Source organism: Drosophila pseudoobscura, chromosome 4 (genome assembly GCF_009870125.1).
Source record: "Drosophila pseudoobscura strain MV-25-SWS-2005 chromosome 4, UCI_Dpse_MV25, whole genome shotgun sequence".
Classification (NCBI taxonomy): domain Eukaryota; kingdom Metazoa; phylum Arthropoda; class Insecta; order Diptera; family Drosophilidae; genus Drosophila; species Drosophila pseudoobscura.
The window spans coordinates 17,519,225-17,525,279 of NC_046681.1; positions in this window are offsets into that span (position 1 = coordinate 17,519,225).

Here is a 6,055-nt window from a genome sequence, read left to right on the forward strand (position 1 = left end):
CTGCACCTCATAGCAATCATTCCTCCCAGTCTACTAACTGATACCCGGCATGCCTAGCGGAAGGGAAGACCCACCAATCATATCGATCTTGCCGCGTGGTGGTGTATGGCGTATGGTGCAATAGCATTCTATATTTTAGAAACTCAGGAAAAGTACAAACAAATTTATTGCTTTAACTCTCTTTGTATTTTGTATAGGTACATTAATTATGCGTCGTTCAAGGTACCATTTTTAAAAATCTATAGATAAACAACTAAGATGAAGCCGTTTGACCAAACCTTCTAGTGCCGCATTTTACCTATAAATACCGTTCGACACCATCCCAAATGGTCGGCCTTCCCTTCCCTCTGAACACGACGGAACAGCGGTTGGGGCTGCACCTCATAGCAATCATTCCTCCCAGTCTACTAACTGATTCCCAGCATGCCTAGCGGAAGGGAAGACCCACCAATCATATCGATCTTGCCGCGTGGTGGTGTACGGCGTATGGTGCAATAGCATTCTATATTTTAGAAACTCAGGAAAAGTACAAACAAATTTATTGCTTTAACTCTCTTTGTATTTTGTATAGGTACATTAATTATGCGTCGTTCAAGGTACCATTTTTAAAAATCTATAGATAAACAACTAAGATGAAGCCGTTTGACCAAACCTTCTAGTGCCGCATTTTACCTATAAATACCGTTCGACACCATCCCAAATGGTCGGCCTTCCCTTCCCTCTGAACACGACGGAACAGCGGTTGGGGCTGCACCTCATAGCAATCATTCCTCCCAGTCTACTAACTGATTCCCAGCATGCCTAGCGGAAGGGAAGACCCACCAATCATATCGATCTTGCCGCGTGGTGGCGTATGCGGAAAATGGTGAAATAGCATTCTATATTTTAGAAACTCAGGAAAAGTACAAACAAATTTATTGCTTAAACTCTCTTTGTATTTTGTATAGTAACATTAATTATGCGTCGTTCAAGGTACCATTTGCAAAAATCTATAGATAAATGACTAAGATGAAGCCGTCTGACCAAACCTTATAGTGCCGCATTTTACCTATAAATACCGTTCGACACCATCCCAAATGGTCGGCCTTCCCTTCCCTCTGAACACGACAGAACGGCTTTTGGGGCTGCACCTCATAGCAATCATTCCTCCCAGTCTACTATCTGATTCCCAGCATGCCTAGCGGAAGGGAAGACCCACCAATCAAATCGATCATGCCGCATGGTGCCGAGTGTGGATAATGGTGCAATAGCATTCTATATTTTAGAAACTCAGGAAAAGTACAAACAAATTTATTGCTTAAACTCTCTTTGTAATTTGTATAGGTACATTAATTATGCGTCGTTCAAGGTAACATTGGTAAAAATCTATAGATAAACGACTAACATGAAGCCGTTTGACCAAACCTCCTAGTGCCGCATTTTACCTATAAATACCGTTCGACACCATCCCAAATGGTCGGCCTTCCCTTCCCTCTGAACACGACGGAACGGCATTTGGGGCTGCACCTCATAGCAATCATTCCTCCCAGTCTACTATCTGATTCCCGGCATGCCTAGCGGAAGGGAAGACCCACCAATCAAATCGATCTTGCCGCATGGTGCCGTAAGTGGATAATGCTGCAATAGCATTCTATATTTTAGAAACTAAGGAAAAGTACAAACAAATTTATTGCTTAAACTCTCTTTGTATTTTGTATAGGTACATTAATTATGCGTCGTTCAAGGTACCATTTGTAAAAATCTATAGATAAATGACTAAGATGAAGCCGGTTGACCAAACCTACTAGTGCCGCATTTTACCTATAAATACCGTTCGACACCATCCCAAATGGTCGACCTTCCCTTCCCTCTGAACACGACGGAACGACGTTTGGGGCTGCACCTCATAGCAATCATTCCTCCCAGTCTACTAACTGATTCCCAGCATGCCTAGCGGAAGGGAAGACCCACCAATCATATCGATCTTGCCGCGTGGTGGCGTATGAGGAAAATGGTGCAATAGCATTCTATATTTTAGAAAATCAGGAAAAGTACAAACAAATTTATTGCTTTAAGTCTCTTTGTATTTTGTATAGGTTCATTAATTATGCGTCGTTCAAGGTACCATTTGTAAAAATCTATAGATAAACAACTAAGATGAAGCCGTTTGACCAAACCTTCTAGTGCCGTATTTTACCTATAAATACCGTTCGACACCACCCAAATGGTCGGCCTTCCCTTCCCTCTGAACACGACGGAACGGCGTTTGGGGCTGCACCTCATAGCAATCATTCCTCCCAGTCTACTATCTGATTCCCGGCATGCCTAGCGGAAGGGAAGACCCACCAATCAAATCGATCTTGCCGCATGGTGCCGTAAGTGGATAATGGTGCAATAGCATTCTATATTTTAGAAACTAAGGAAAAGTACAAACAAATTTATTGCTTAAACTCTCTTTGTATTTTGTATAGGTACATTAATTATGCGTCGTTCTAAGTACCATTTGTAAAAATTTATAGATAAATGACTAAGATGAAGCCGTTTGACCAAACCTTCTAGTGCCGCATTCTACCTATAAATACCGTTCGACACCATCCCAAATGGTCGGCCTTCCCTTCCCTCTGAACGCGACAGAACGGCGTTTGGGGCTGCACCTCATAGCAATCATTCCTCCCAGTCTACTATCTGATTCCCGGCATGCCTAGCGGAAGGGAAGACCCACCAATCAAATCGATCTTGCCGCATGGTGCCGTATGTGGATAATGGTGCAATAGCATTCTATATTTTAGAAACTCAGGAAAAATACAAACAAATTTATTGCTTAAACTCTCTTTATATTTTGTATAGGTACATTAATTATGCGTCGTTCAAGGTACCATTTGTAAAAATCTATAGATAAAGGACTAAGATGAAGCCGTTTGACCAAACCTTCTAGTGCCGCATTTTACCTATAAATACCGTTCGACACCATCCCAAATGGTCGGCCTTCAGTTCCCTCTGAACACGACGGAACGGCTTTTGGGGCTGCACCTCATAGCAATCATTCCTCCCAGTCTATTATCTGATTCCCGGCATGCCTAGCAGAAGGGAAGACCCACCAATCAAATCGATCTTGCCGCATGGTGCCGTAAGTGGATAATGGTGCAATAGCATTCTATATTTTAGAAACTCAGGAAAAGTACAAACAAATTTATTGCTTAAACTCTCTTTGTATTTTGTATAGGTACATTAATTATTCGTCGTTCAAGGTACCATTGGTAAAAATCTATAGATAAACGACTAGGATGAAGCCGTTTGACCAAATCTTCTAGTGCCGCATTTTACCTATAAATACCCTTCGACACCATAACAAATGGTCGGCCTTCCCTTCCCTCTGAACACGACGGAACGGCTTTTGGGGCTGCACCTCATAGCAATCATTCCTCCCAGTCTACTATCTGATTCCCAGCATGCCTAGCGGAAGGGAAGACCCACCAATCAAATCGATCTTGCCGCATGGTGCCGTATGTGGATAATGGTGCAATAGCAAACTTATTGTAACTAACTAAGCCGAGCTCAACGCATGGCTGAGCTATGCGCTACTGGCGGGCAATGCACTGCCCCAGGTGAAGCCCTGAATACCGTGTAGGAACACTTTCAGCTCTCAGAATGAGAGAAGCCTGACTATGGAAAACATCCGCGTTTTTACCAGATTTGATTGCCATTATACAACTATGATCCTAATACACAGGTATTTCATTTCCAACGCTTTTTAAAGTCGTCAAAAGCCGTCCCAAGTGAAGTTTAGCACGTGTAGAGTTTTATAAGTGACTCCATATGTTATTATATATTTTTAATTATCCCGCTTATTCCATAGGGCCGGGTTAACCCCAAGTTCGCTTAACTATGTTACGCAGCCATTATTTTGCAACAATGAACCAATACACTTGTACTAACAGCCAACGTAATTGAACGCGTATCAATTGTAATTGGCTAATAGCGATAAACTTTTACGATGTGGATTATTTTTTGAATCCTTGGTAATTATTATACTTTTGGTCAATTTACATTTCAGCATTACATACAATTTATATTATTTATTATATATGCATATATTATGCCCAAATATTAGAAAGATCCCATACTTTTATTAGTCTATCTTGGCCAACCGTTAAAAGAAGTTTCCGGTCCTCATCAAGATCCATATGAACGATTGAGTGTTTTACATCATTAAATGAAGCCAAGGAAGGTCGATCTACGGTTTGAAGTTGTTTGTAACAAGGATCACAGCACCGCACATCAAACTCAAAGCCCATTATTGGTATATTAATGCGATTAGTCGAGCAATTATCGCATACAGCTTTACCGCAATGTCGGCAATGATGCTGTCGAATTCCTTTCGGTTAGATAAAAACGTTTTTTTAATAAAAAATGGTTTGTAAACGTTTAGATATACGTATACCTAGTTGTTTTTGGTCCATCATTGAGCGGAAATTCCAAAAAAAAGGCCGTGAACATAGCTGACAGTTGTTTGAATCGACCCATCCTGGAACTTCTTTCCGCATTGCATTCATTTCCCAAAAAACTACCACTGAATCTTCCCCACAGCTTATTAACTGTTGAGTTTGATTAGCATAAGCAAGGGCCGAAACTTTGTTACTAGAAAATTGGTAAAAGTTATGTATGTATACGTGTCACATTAATAAAATTAAGCTACTTGTACCTATGTCCTTGCAATTCGTATATGGTGCCTCGTTTTCCACCGACATCCCAAACTATCACTGACTGGTCGCATGCACCGCTAAAGAGTAGCTGTGGACCTTCTACCCACCTCAAACATCGAATTTCGGCTAAAAGGGAGGGTTTAAATTGAGCTCTGCATAATATATGTATGAGTTTATTTAACTGACAGTTACTTACCAGTATGGCCTTTAAATGTAGTGATAAGTTGTACCCCTTGCACATCGCATCGAAGCATTGTTATTTGACCAGCATGGTCGCCAATAAAGGCATATTTTGCCAGTGCATCAAACCTAAAAAAATATTTAAGTAATTTAATTACTAAAGATTGACAAAAATGTTGCTTATTTACTAATTTATGCACTTTTTCTGAGCACAATAAGGGAATTTAAGCAGCAAAAAGTAAAAACTTTCTCTATCGTTTGCCGACGAGCTGAAAAAGTTGCAATATAATTTTAAACAATTTGAAAGAAAGCATGCAGACTGCACATTATAGAAGTTCTTTTAAGTCCTATTGGATGGAGTACATTGACATATAGTTGAAAAGTTGTAGAAACCCAAGAAAAGAAGCCGTTTACTGTTCATTTCATAAATGCACGCGATGCGGTCACGTCTCTGGCAACTGTCGAATCAATCTCAAACTGCAAAATAGGTCAAAGTAATATCGTCGAAAGTCAAAAAGATATCTTCTTCGTGTTTTTTCATACATGTAAATCATAGAATTCTTTTTAAATAAACATTTTTGTTTTTAATTTTTAAATGTTTTTTTTTAATACAAAAAAAAGAAAGCTTCAAATTGTTCCCTAATAATAGTAGTAGTAAAAAATAAAAAAAAAGACGAACAGCATCTGAAAAAAAAAAAAATATATATATATACAATATTACAGCAGTCTGGATACAAAATTTGGGACGGACAGACACACATGGCTTTATCGGCTCGGCTTTTGATGCTGGTCAAGAATATATTTACTTTGTACGGGGGCGTAGCGTAGCGACTGAAAAATTTATTTGTTCCTTCTGACTATAATTATATAGCTCACTAAAAGCTAAGTGTGACAATTTTAACCTTTGTTCGACTATTTAAGACCTTTTTAATGTAATAAATATAAATCAGCAGCAAACTTTTAGCCGTGCTAATACTTAAATTCGTCATCTTAGGTATTAATATTAATAAAAAGCTTATAGCTTTAATTATTCTTAAATATATATTAAGAACATACATATAATTTGATAAGAATTAATCTGCTTTTAAACGATGCAGTGGCTCTGCCTTGCAGCATGTGGGCGTGTGAAGAAACAATCTCTATCTCACTCATGCATACATGCCAATGTTTACGTTCTAAATGAATATGCTGCA